This window comes from Amia ocellicauda, chromosome 2 (assembly GCF_036373705.1).
Source record: "Amia ocellicauda isolate fAmiCal2 chromosome 2, fAmiCal2.hap1, whole genome shotgun sequence".
NCBI classification, from domain to species: domain Eukaryota; kingdom Metazoa; phylum Chordata; class Actinopteri; order Amiiformes; family Amiidae; genus Amia; species Amia ocellicauda.
Window position 1 is genome coordinate 57178931 of NC_089851.1, and position 12193 is coordinate 57191123.

Consider the following 12193-nt stretch of genomic DNA (forward strand, 5'->3'; position numbering starts at 1 on the left):
ACGGACCACTGTCAATCAGGTGCTTGCCTTGCCGTCCATCCATCCATCTGTCTATCTATCTATCTATGACTCTTGACATCTAACTCTCTTGCTTGCTATCGCTCCCCCAATGGTCAGAAGCAAAGTAGCATAACAGCAGATCACGGACCACTGTCAATCAGATGCTTGCCTTGCCGTCCATCCATCCATCTATCTATCTATCTATCTATGACTCTTGATATCTAACTCTCTTGCTTGCTATCGCTCCCCCAATGGTCAGTAGCATTGTAGCATAACAGCAGATCACGGACCACTGTCAATCAGATGCTTGCCTTGCCGTCCATCCATACATCTATCTATCTATCTATCTATGACTCTTGATATCTAACTCTCTTGCTTGCTATCGCTCCCCCAATGGTCAGTAGCATTGTAGCATAACAGCAGATCACGGACCACTGTCAATCAGATGCTTGCCTTGCCGTCCATCCATCCATCTATCTATCTATCTATCAATGACTCTCGATATCTAACTCTCTTACTTGCTATCGCTCCCCCAATGGTCAGTAGCATAGTAGCATAACAGCAGATCACGGACCACTGTCAATCAGATGCTTGCCTTGCCGTCCATCCATCCATCCATCTATCTATCTATGACTCTTGTTATCTAACTCTCTTGCTTGCTATCGCTCCCCCAATGGTCAGTAGCAAAGTAGCATAACAGCAGATCACGGACCACTGTCAATCAGATGCTTGCCTTGCCGTCCATCCATTCATCCATCTATCTATCTATGACTCTTGTCATCTAACTCTCTTGCTTGCAATCGCTCCCCCAATGGTCAGAAGCAAAGTAGCATAACAGCAGATCACGGACCACTGTCAATCAGATGCTTGCCTTGCCGTCCATCCATCCATCCATCCATCTATCTATCTATGACTCTTGATATCTAACTCTCTTGCTTGCTATCGCTCCCCCAATGGTCAGTAGCATAGTATCATAACAGCAGATCACGGACCACTGTCAATCAGATGCTTGCCTTGCCGTTCATCCATCCATCTATCTATCTATCTATCTATCTATCTATCTATCTATCTATCTATCTATCTATCTATGACTCTCGATATCTAACTCTCTTGCTTGCTATCGCTCCCCCAATGGTCACGTATGTTGCATTCAACGACAAAGAAAATCGTGTGCTGGAAATGATTTTTGGCAACTGTGAAGGAACTGCACGACTGCAGCAACCACAACACCTCTGTCTGTCTCTGTGGCGCAATCGGTCAGCGCGTTTGGCTGTTAACCAAAAGGATGGTGGTTCGAATCCACCCAGGGACGGCCCACTTTTCCCCCCGCCCCTTGTTATTGTTTCTACTTCTGGCGGACAGCTTGCCAGACTGTGGCTACAGTAACCTTAAGCTGCTTGCTGTGGACGGCCATCTTGCAAAAATGTATTGAGCGTTTAGAAACTTCCTTTCCATTGCCTAGGCCAACATAAACCAAGGCACTGCTGGGAGTCGAACCCAGGGTTTCCTGTTTACAAGACAGGCGCTTTGACCAACTAAGCCACGGTGCCAGGACTCTCCCATTCCCCAGTGCCTACACTCAGGCGTAAGGCAAAAAACAAAACCAAACAAAACAAAACAAAATCTGGATGCAGGCTGCAACAAAGGAAGCACACAGAGGTGAAAACGTAAGGTTGACGGGAGCAACAAGCTCCCTGTTGCGACTGTCCAGGGGCGGCAATGGGAATTGGACGTTGGCCATAGCGCTTGTCCTTTGGGTTCTGGTTCTTCTTTACAAACCGGCGTCTGTCCAGTTGGCTTTCCGGTTCATTACGTCCTCTGATGGCTTTACGATAAGCCTATCTTGCTAAAACTGATGGTCGACAAAGCGGAAGCACAAGCTTCGCAAGGAGCACAGAAAGCCCGCCTAAGGCACCGCTGGGATTTGAACCCAGGACCTCCTGTTTACTAGACAGGCACTTTAACCAACTAAGCCACGGCGCCAAATCTGCCACTGTTGCTGCTGATAGTAGCATAACAGCAGATCACGGACCACTGTCAATCAGATGCTTGCTTTGCCGTCCATCCATCCATCTATCTATCTATCTATCTATGACTCTCGATATCTATCTCTCTTGCTTGCTATCGCTCCCCCAATGGTCAGTAGCATTGTAGCATAACATCAGATCACGGACCACTGTCAATCCGATGCGTGCCTTGCCGTCCATCCATCCATCCATCTATCTATCTATCTATCTATGACTCTCGATATCTAACTCTCTTGCTTGCTATCGCTCCCCCAATGGTCAGTAGCATAGTAGCATAACATCAGATCACGGACCACTGTCAATCAGATGCTTGCCTTGCCGTCCATCCATCCATCGAACTATCTATCTATCTGTCTATGACTCTCGATATCTAACTCTCTTGCTTGCTATCGCTCCCCCAATGGTCAGTAGCATAGTAGCATAACAGCAGATCACAGACCACTGTCAATCAGATGCTTGCCTTGCCGTCCATCCATCCATCTATCTATCTATCTATCTATGACTCTCGATATCTAACTCTCTTGCTTGCTATCGCTCCCCCAATGGTCAGTAGCATAGTAGCATAACAGCAGATCACGGACCACTGTCAATCAGATGCTTGCCTTGCCATCCATCCATCCATCCATCTATCTATCTATCTGTCTATGACTCTCGATATCTAACTCTCTTGCTTGCTATCGCTCCCCCAATGGTCAGTAGCATAGTAGCATAACACCAGATCACGGACCACTGTCAATCAGATGCTTGCCTTGCCGTCCATCCATCCATCCATCTATCTATCTATCTATCTATGACTCTCGATATCTAACTCACTTGCTTGCTATCGCTCCCCCAATGGTCAGTAGCATAGTAGCATAACAGCAGATCACGGACCACTGTCAATCAGATGCTTGCCTTGCCGTCCATCCATCCATCTATCTATCTATCTATCTATGACTCTCGATATCTAACTCTCTTGCTTGCTATCGCTCCCCCAATGGTCAGTAGCATAGTAGCATAACAGCAGATCACGGACCACTGTCAATCAGATGCTTGCCTTGCCGTCCATCCATCCATCCATCCATCTATCTATCTATCTATCTATCTATCTATCTATCTATGACTCTCGATATCTAACTCTCTTGCTTCCTTTCGCTCCCCCAATGGTCAGTAGCATAGTAGCATAACAGCAGATCACGGACCACTGTCAATCAGATGCTTGCCTTGCCGTCCATCCATCCATCTATCTATCTATCTATCTATGACTCTCGATATCTATCTCTCTTGCTTGCTATCGCTCCCCCAATGGTCAGTAGCATTGTAGCATAACATCAGATCACGGACCACTGTCAATCCGATGCGTGCCTTGCCGTCCATCCATCCATCCATCTATCTATCTATCTATCTGTCTATGACTCTCGATATCTAACTCTCTTGCTTGCTATCGCTCCCCCAATGGTCAGTAGCATAGTAGCATAACAGCAGATCACAGACCACTGTCAATCAGATGCTTGCCTTGCCGTCCATCCATCCATCTATCTATCTATCTATCTATGACTCTCGATATCTAACTCTCTTGCTTGCTATCGCTCCCCCAATGGTCAGTAGCATAGTAGCATAACAGCAGATCACGGACCACTGTCAATCAGATGCTTGCCTTGCCGTCCATCCATCCATCCATCTATCTATCTATCTATCTATGACTCTCGATATCTAACTCTCTTGCTTGCTATCGCTCCCCCAATGGTCAGTAGCATAGTAGCATAACAGCAGATCACTGACCACTGTCAATCAGATGCTTGCCTTGCCGTCCATCCATCCATCTATATATCGATCTATCTATCTATCTATCTATGACTCTCGATATCTAACTCTCTTGCTTGCTATCGCTCCCCCAATGGTCAGTAGCATAGTAGCATAACAGCAGATCACGGACCACTGTCAATCAGATGCTTGCCTTGCCATCCATCCATCCATCCATCTATCTATCTATCTGTCTATGACTCTCGATATCTAACTCTCTTGCTTGCTATCGCTCCCCCAATGGTCAGTAGCATAGTAGCATAACACCAGATCACGGACCACTGTCAATCAGATGCTTGCCTTGCCGTCCATCCATCCATCCATCTATCTATCTATCTATCTATGACTCTCGATATCTAACTCACTTGCTTGCTATCGCTCCCCCAATGGTCAGTAGCATTGTAGCATAACAGCAGTTTACAGACCACTGTCAATCAGATGCTTGCCTTGCCGTCCATCCATCCATCCATCTATCTATCTAACTATCTATGACTCTCGATATCTAACTCTCTTGCTTGCTATCGCTCCCCCAATGGTCAGTAGCATAGTAGCATAACAGCAGATCACGGACCACTGTCAATCAGATGCTTGCCTTGCCGTCCATCCATCCATCCATCTATCTATCTATCTATCTATCTATGACTCTCGATATCTAACTCTCTTGCTTGCTATCGCTACCCCAATGGTCAGTAGCATAGTAGCATAACAGCAGATCACGGACCACTGTCAATCAGATGCTTGCCTTGCCGTCCATCCATCCATCCATCTATCTATCTATCTATCTATCTATGACTCTCGATATCTAACTCTCTTGCTTGCTATCGCTCCCCCAATGGTCAGTAGCATAGTAGCATAACAGCAGATCACGGACCACTGTCAATCAGATGCTTGCCTTGCCGTCCATCCATCCATCTATATATCTATCTATCTCTCTATCTATCTATGACTCTCGATATCTAACTCTCTTGCTTGCTATCGCTCCCCCAATGGTCAGTAGCATAGTAGCATAACAGCAGATCACGGACCACTGTCAATCAGATGCTTGCCTTGCCATCCATCCATCCATCCATCTATCTATCTATCTGTCTATGTCTCTCGATATCTAACTCTCTTGCTTGCTATCGCTCCCCCAATGGTCAGTAGCATAGTAGCATAACACCAGATCATGGACCACTGTCAATCAGATGCTTGCCTTGCCGTCCATCCATCCATCTATCTATCTATCTATCAATGACTCTCGATATCTAACTCTCTTACTTGCTATCGCTCCCCCAATGGTCAGTAGCATAGTAGCATAACAGCAGATCACGGACCACTGTCAATCAGATGCTTGCCTTGCCGTCCATCCATCCATCCATCTATCTATCTATGACTCTTGTTATCTAACTCTCTTGCTTGCTATCGCTCCCCCAATGGTCAGTAGCATAGTAGCATAACAGCAGATCATGGACCACTGTCAATCAGATGCTTGCCTTGCCGTCCATCCATCCATCTATCTATCTATCTATCAATGACTCTTGATATCTAACTCTCTTGCTTGCTATCGCTCCCCCAATGGTCAGTAGCATAGTAGCATAACAGCAGATCACGGACCACTGTCAATCAGATGCTTGCCTTGCCGTCCATCCATCCATCCATCTATCTATCTATCTATCAATGACTCTCGATATCTAACTCTCTTACTTGCTATCGCTCCCCCAATGGTCAGTAGCATAGTAGCATAACAGCAGATCACGGACCACTGTCAATCAGATGCTTGCCTTGCCGTCCATCCATCCATCTATCTATCTATCTATCAATGACTCTTGATATCTAACTCTCTTGCTTGCTATCGCTCCCCCAATGGTCAGTAGCATAGTAGCATAACAGCAGATCACGGACCACTGTCAATCAGATGCTTGCCTTTCCGTCCATCCATCCATCCATCTATCTATCTATCTATCAATGACTCTCGATATCTAACTCTCTTGCTTGCTATCGCTCCCCCAATGGTCAGTAGCATAGTAGCATAACAGCAGATCACGGACCACTGTCAATCAAATGCTTGCCTTGCCGTCCATCCATCCATCCATCTATCTATCTATCTATCAATGACTCTTGATATCTAACTCTCTTGCTTGCTATCGCTCCACCAATGGTCAGTAGCATTGTAGCATAACAGCAGATCACGGACCACTGTCAATCAGATGCTTGCCTTGCCGTCCATCCATCCATCTATCTATCTATCTATGACTCTTGATATCTAACTCTCTTACTTGCTTTCGCTCACCCAATGGTCAGTAGCATAGTAGCATAACAGCAGATCACGGACCACTGTCAATCAGATGCTTGCCTTGTCGTCCATCCATCCATCTATCTATCTATCTATCTATGACTCTCGATATCTAACTCTCTTGCTTGCTATCGCTCCCCCAATGGTCACGTATGTTGCATTCAACGACAAAGAAAATCGTGTGCTGGAAATGATTTTTGGCAACTGTGAAGGAACTGCACGACTGCAGCAACCACAACACCTCTGTCTGTCTCTGTGGCGCAATCGGTCAGCGCGTTTGGCTGTTAACCAAAAGGATGGTGGTTCGAATCCACCCAGGGATGGCCCACTTTTCCCCCCGCCCCTTGTTATTGTTTCTACTTCTGGCGGACAGCTTGCCAGACTGTGGCTACAGTAACCTTAAGCTGCTTGCTGTGGACGGCCATCTTGCAAAAATGTATTGAGCGTTTAGAAACTTCCTTTCCATTGCCTAGGCCAACATAAACCAAGGCACTGCTGGGAGTTGAACCCAGAGTTTCCTGTTTACAAGACAGGTGCTTTGACCAACTAAGCCACGGTGCCAGCACTCTCCTATTCCCCAGTGCCTACACTCAGGCGTAAGGCAAAAAACAAAACAAAACAAAACAAAACAAAACAAAACAAAACAAAACAAAACAAAACAAAACAAAACAAAACAAAACAAAACAAAACAAAATCTGGATGCAGACTGCAACAAAGGAAGCACACAGAGGTGAAAACGTAAGGTTGACGGGAGCAACAAGCTCCCTGTTGCGACTGTCCAGGGGCAATGGGAATTGGACGTTGGCCGTAGCGCGTGTCCTTTGGGTTCTGGTTCTTCTTTACAAACCGGCGTCTGTCCAGTTGGCTTTCCGGTTCATTACGTCCTCTGATGGCTTTACGATAAGCCTATCTTGCTAAAACTGATGGTCGACAAAGCGGAAGCACAAGCTTCGCAAGGAGCACAGAAAGCCCGCCTAAGGCACCGCTGGGATTTGAACCCAGGACTTCCTGTTTACTAGACAGGCGCTTTAACCAACTAAGCCACGGTGCCAAATCTGCCGCTGCTGCTGCTGATAGTAGAATAACAGCAGATCACGGACCGCTGTCAATCAGGTTCTTGCCTTGCCGTCCATCCATCCATCCATCTATCTATGACTCTCAATATCTAACTCTCTTGCTTGCTATCGCTCCCCCAATGGTCAGTAGCATAGTAGCATAACAGCAGATCACGGACCACTGTCAATCAGGTGCTTGCCTTGCCGTCCATCCATCCATCTGTCTATCTATCTATCTATGACTCTTGACATCTAACTCTCTTGCTTGCTATCGCTCCCCCAATGGTCAGAAGCAAAGTAGCATAACAGCAGATCACGGACCACTGTCAATCAGATGCTTGCCTTGCCGTCCATCCATCCATCCATCCATCTATCTATCTATGACTCTTGATATCTAACTCTCTTGCTTGCTATCGCTCCCCCAATGGTCAGTAGCATAGTATCATAACAGCAGATCACGGACCACTGTCAATCAGATGCTTGCCTTGCCGTCCATCCATCCATCTATCTATCTATCTATCTATGACTCTTGATATCTAACTCTCTTGCTTGCTATCGCTCCCCCAATGGTCAGTAGCATTGTAGCATAACAGCAGATCACGGACCACTGTCAATCAGATGCTTGCCTTGCCGTCCATCCATCCATCTATCTATCTATCTATCTATGACTCTTGATATCTAACTCTCTTGCTTGCTATCGCTCCCCCAATGGTCAGTAGCATTGTAGTATAACAGCAGATCACGGACCGCTGTCAATCAGGTTCTTGCCTTGCCGTCCATCCATCCATCCATCTATCTATGACTCTCAATATCTAACTCTCTTGCTTGCTATCGCTCCCCCAATGGTCAGTAGCATAGTAGCATAACAGCAGATCACGGACCACTGTCAATCAGATGCTTGCCTTGCCGTCCATCCATCCATCCATCTATCTATCTATCTATGACTCTTGACATCTAACTCTCTTGCTTGCTATCGCTCCCCCAATGGTCAGTAGCAAAGTAGCATAACAGCAGATCACGGACCACTGTCAATCAGATGCTTGCCTTGCCGTACATCCATCCACCCATCCATCTACCTATCTATGACTCTTGATATCTAACTCTCTTGCTTGCTATCGCTCCCCCAATGGTCAGTAGCATAGTAGCATAACAGCAGATCACGGACCACTGTCAATCAGATGCTTGCCTTGCCGTCCATCCATCCATCCATCTATCTATCTATCTATGACTCTTGATATCTAACTCTCTTGCTAGATATCGCTCCCCCAATGGTCAGTAGCATAGTAGCATAACAGCAGATCACGGACCACTGTCAATCAGATGCTTGCCTTGCCGTCCATCCATCCATCTAGCTATCTATCTATCTATCTATCTATCTATGACTCTTGATATCTAACTCTCTTGCTTGCTATCGCTCCCCCAATGGTCAGTAGCATTGCAGCATAACAGCAGATCACGGACCAATGTCAATCAGATGCTTGCCTTGCCGTCCATCCATCCATCTATCTATCTATCTATCTATGACTCTCGATATCTAACTCTCTTGCTTGCTATCGCTCCCCCAATGGTCAGTAGCATAGTAGCATAACAGCAGATCACGGACCACTGTCAATCAGATGCTTGCCTTGCCGTCCATCCATCCATCCATCTATCTATCAATCTATCAATGACTCTCGATATCTAACTCTCTTACTTGCTATCGCTCCCCCAATGGTCAGTAGCATAGTAGCATAACAGCAGATCACGGACCACTGTCAATCAGGTGCTTGCCTTGCCGTCCATCCATCCATCTGTCTATCTATCTATCTATGACTCTTGACATCTAACTCTCTTGCTTGCTATCGCTCCCCCAATGGTCAGAAGCAAAGTAGCATAACAGCAGATCACGGACCACTGTCAATCAGATGCTTGCCTTGCCGTCCATCCATCCATCCATCCATCTATCTATCTATGACTCTTGATATCTAACTCTCTTGCTTGCTATCGCTCCCCCAATGGTCAGTAGCATAGTATCATAACAGCAGATCACGGACCACTGTCAATCAGATGCTTGCCTTGCCGTCCATCCATCCATCTATCTATCTATCTATCTATGACTCTTGATATCTAACTCTCTTGCTTGCTATCGCTCCCCCAATGGTCAGTAGCATTGTAGCATAACAGCAGATCACGGACCACTGTCAATCAGATGCTTGCCTTGCCGTCCATCCATCCATCTATCTATCTATCTATCTATGACTCTTGATATCTAACTCTCTTGCTTGCTATCGCTCCCCCAATGGTCAGTAGCATTGTAGTATAACAGCAGATCACGGACCGCTGTCAATCAGGTTCTTGCCTTGCCGTCCATCCATCCATCCATCTATCTATGACTCTCAATATCTAACTCTCTTGCTTGCTATCGCTCCCCCAATGGTCAGTAGCATAGTAGCATAACAGCAGATCACGGACCACTGTCAATCAGATGCTTGCCTTGCCGTCCATCCATCCATCCATCTATCTATCTATCTATGACTCTTGACATCTAACTCTCTTGCTTGCTATCGCTCCCCCAATGGTCAGTAGCAAAGTAGCATAACAGCAGATCACGGACCACTGTCAATCAGATGCTTGCCTTGCCGTACATCCATCCACCCATCCATCTACCTATCTATGACTCTTGATATCTAACTCTCTTGCTTGCTATCGCTCCCCCAATGGTCAGTAGCATAGTAGCATAACAGCAGATCACGGACCACTGTCAATCAGATGCTTGCCTTGCCGTCCATCCATCCATCCATCTATCTATCTATCTATGACTCTTGATATCTAACTCTCTTGCTAGATATCGCTCCCCCAATGGTCAGTAGCATAGTAGCATAACAGCAGATCACGGACCACTGTCAATCAGATGCTTGCCTTGCCGTCCATCCATCCATCTAGCTATCTATCTATCTATCTATCTATCTATGACTCTTGATATCTAACTCTCTTGCTTGCTATCGCTCCCCCAATGGTCAGTAGCATTGCAGCATAACAGCAGATCACGGACCAATGTCAATCAGATGCTTGCCTTGCCGTCCATCCATCCATCTATCTATCTATCTATCTATGACTCTCGATATCTAACTCTCTTGCTTGCTATCGCTCCCCCAATGGTCAGTAGCATAGTAGCATAACAGCAGATCACGGACCACTGTCAATCAGATGCTTGCCTTGCCGTCCATCCATCCATCCATCTATCTATCAATCTATCAATGACTCTCGATATCTAACTCTCTTACTTGCTATCGCTCCCCCAATGGTCAGTAGCATAGTAGCATAACAGCAGATCACGGACCACTGTCAATCAGATGCTTGCCTTGCCGTCCATCTATCCATCCATCTATCTATCTATCTATCAATGACTCTCGATATCTAACTATCTTACTTGCTATCGCTCCCCCAATGGTCAGTAGCATAGTAGCATAACAGCAGATCACGGACCACTGTCAATCAGATGCTTGCCTTGCCGTCCATCCATCCATCTATCTATCTATCTATCTATGACTCTTGATATCTAACTCTCTTGCTTGCTATCGCTCCCCCAATGGTCAGTAGCATAGTAGCATAACAGCAGATCACGGACCACTGTCACTCAGATGCTTGCTTTGCCGTCCATCCATCCATCCATCTATCTATCTATCTATCAATGACTCTCGATATCTAACTCTCTTGCTTGCTATCGCTCCCCCAATGGTCAGTAGCATAGTAGCATAACAGCAGATCACGGACCACTGTCAATCAGATGCTTGCCTTGCCGTCCATCCATCCATCTATCTATCTATCTATCTATGACTCTTGATATCTAACTCTCTTGCTTGCTATCGCTCCCCCAATGGTCAGTAGCATTGTAGCATAACAGCAGATCACGGACCAATGTCAATCAGATGCTTGCCTTGCCGTCCATCCATCCATCCATCTATCTATCTATCTATCTATGACTCTCGATATCTAACTCTCTTGCTTGCTATCGCTCCCCCAATGGTCAGTAGCATAGTAGCATAACAGCAGATCACGGACCACTGTCAATCAGATGCTTGCCTTGCCGTCCATCCATCCATCCATCTATCTATCAATCTATCAATGACTCTCGATATCTAACTCTCTTACTTGCTATCGCTCCCCCAATGGTCAGTAGCATAGTAGCATAACAGCAGATCACGGACCACTGTCAATCAGATGCTTGCCTTGCCGTCCATCCATCCATCCATCTATCTATCTATCTATCAATGACTCTCGATATCTAACTCTCTTACTTGCTATCGCTCCCCCAATGGTCAGTAGCATAGTAGCATAACAGCAGATCACGGACCACTGTCAATCAGATGCTTGCCTTGCCGTCCATCCATCCATCTATCTATCTATCTATCTATGACTCTTGATATCTAACTCTCTTGCTTGCTATCGCTCCCCCAATGGTCAGTAGCATAGTAGCATAACAGCAGATCACGGACCACTGTCACTCAGATGCTTGCCTTGCCGTCCATCCATCCATCCATCTATCTATCTATCTATCAATGACTCTCGATATCTAACTCTCTTGCTTGCTATCGCTCCCCCAATGGTCAGTAGCATAGTAGCATAACAGCAGATCACGGACCACTGTCAATCAGATGCTTGCTTTGCCGTCCATCCATCCATCTATCTATCTATCTATCTATGACTCTTGATATCTAACTCTCTTGCTTGCTATCGCCCCCCCAATGGTCAGTAGCATAGTATCATAACAGCAGATCACGGACCACTGTCAATCAGATGCTTGCCTTGCCGTCCATCCATCCATCTATCTATCTATCTATGACTCTCGATATCTAACTCTCTTGCTTGCTATCGCTCCCCCAATGGTCAGTAGCATAGTAGCATAACAGCAGATCACGGACCACTGTCAATCAGATGCTTGCCTTGCCGTCCATCCATCCATCTATCTATCTATCAATCTATGACTCTCGATATCTAACTCTCTTGCTTGCTATCGCTCCCCCAATGGTCAGTAGCATTGTAGCATAACAGCAGATCACGGACCACTGTCAATCAGA

At 46.0% G+C, this 12193-nt stretch overlaps 6 non-coding genes across 6 annotated transcripts; 2 read left to right on the forward strand and 4 right to left on the reverse strand.

Moving 5' to 3' along the window:
- Window positions 1-1238: 1238 nt before the first annotated feature.
- On the forward strand, window positions 1239-1312 carry trnan-guu (transfer RNA asparagine (anticodon GUU)). The gene has a single exon. It is a non-coding gene; the product is annotated as a tRNA-Asn (tRNA).
- Window positions 1313-1476: 164 nt separating this feature from the next.
- trnat-ugu (transfer RNA threonine (anticodon UGU)) lies at window positions 1477-1550 on the reverse strand. The gene has a single exon. It is a non-coding gene; the product is annotated as a tRNA-Thr (tRNA).
- A 359-nt stretch (window positions 1551-1909) lies between these two features.
- Window positions 1910-1983, reverse strand: trnat-agu (transfer RNA threonine (anticodon AGU)). The gene has a single exon. It is a non-coding gene; the product is annotated as a tRNA-Thr (tRNA).
- A 4347-nt stretch (window positions 1984-6330) lies between these two features.
- trnan-guu (transfer RNA asparagine (anticodon GUU)) lies at window positions 6331-6404 on the forward strand. The gene has a single exon. It is a non-coding gene; the product is annotated as a tRNA-Asn (tRNA).
- Window positions 6405-6568: 164 nt separating this feature from the next.
- trnat-ugu (transfer RNA threonine (anticodon UGU)) lies at window positions 6569-6642 on the reverse strand. Its single transcript has one exon. It is a non-coding gene; the product is annotated as a tRNA-Thr (tRNA).
- Window positions 6643-7058: 416 nt separating this feature from the next.
- trnat-agu (transfer RNA threonine (anticodon AGU)) lies at window positions 7059-7132 on the reverse strand. The gene has a single exon. It is a non-coding gene; the product is annotated as a tRNA-Thr (tRNA).
- Window positions 7133-12193: the final 5061 nt, after the last annotated feature.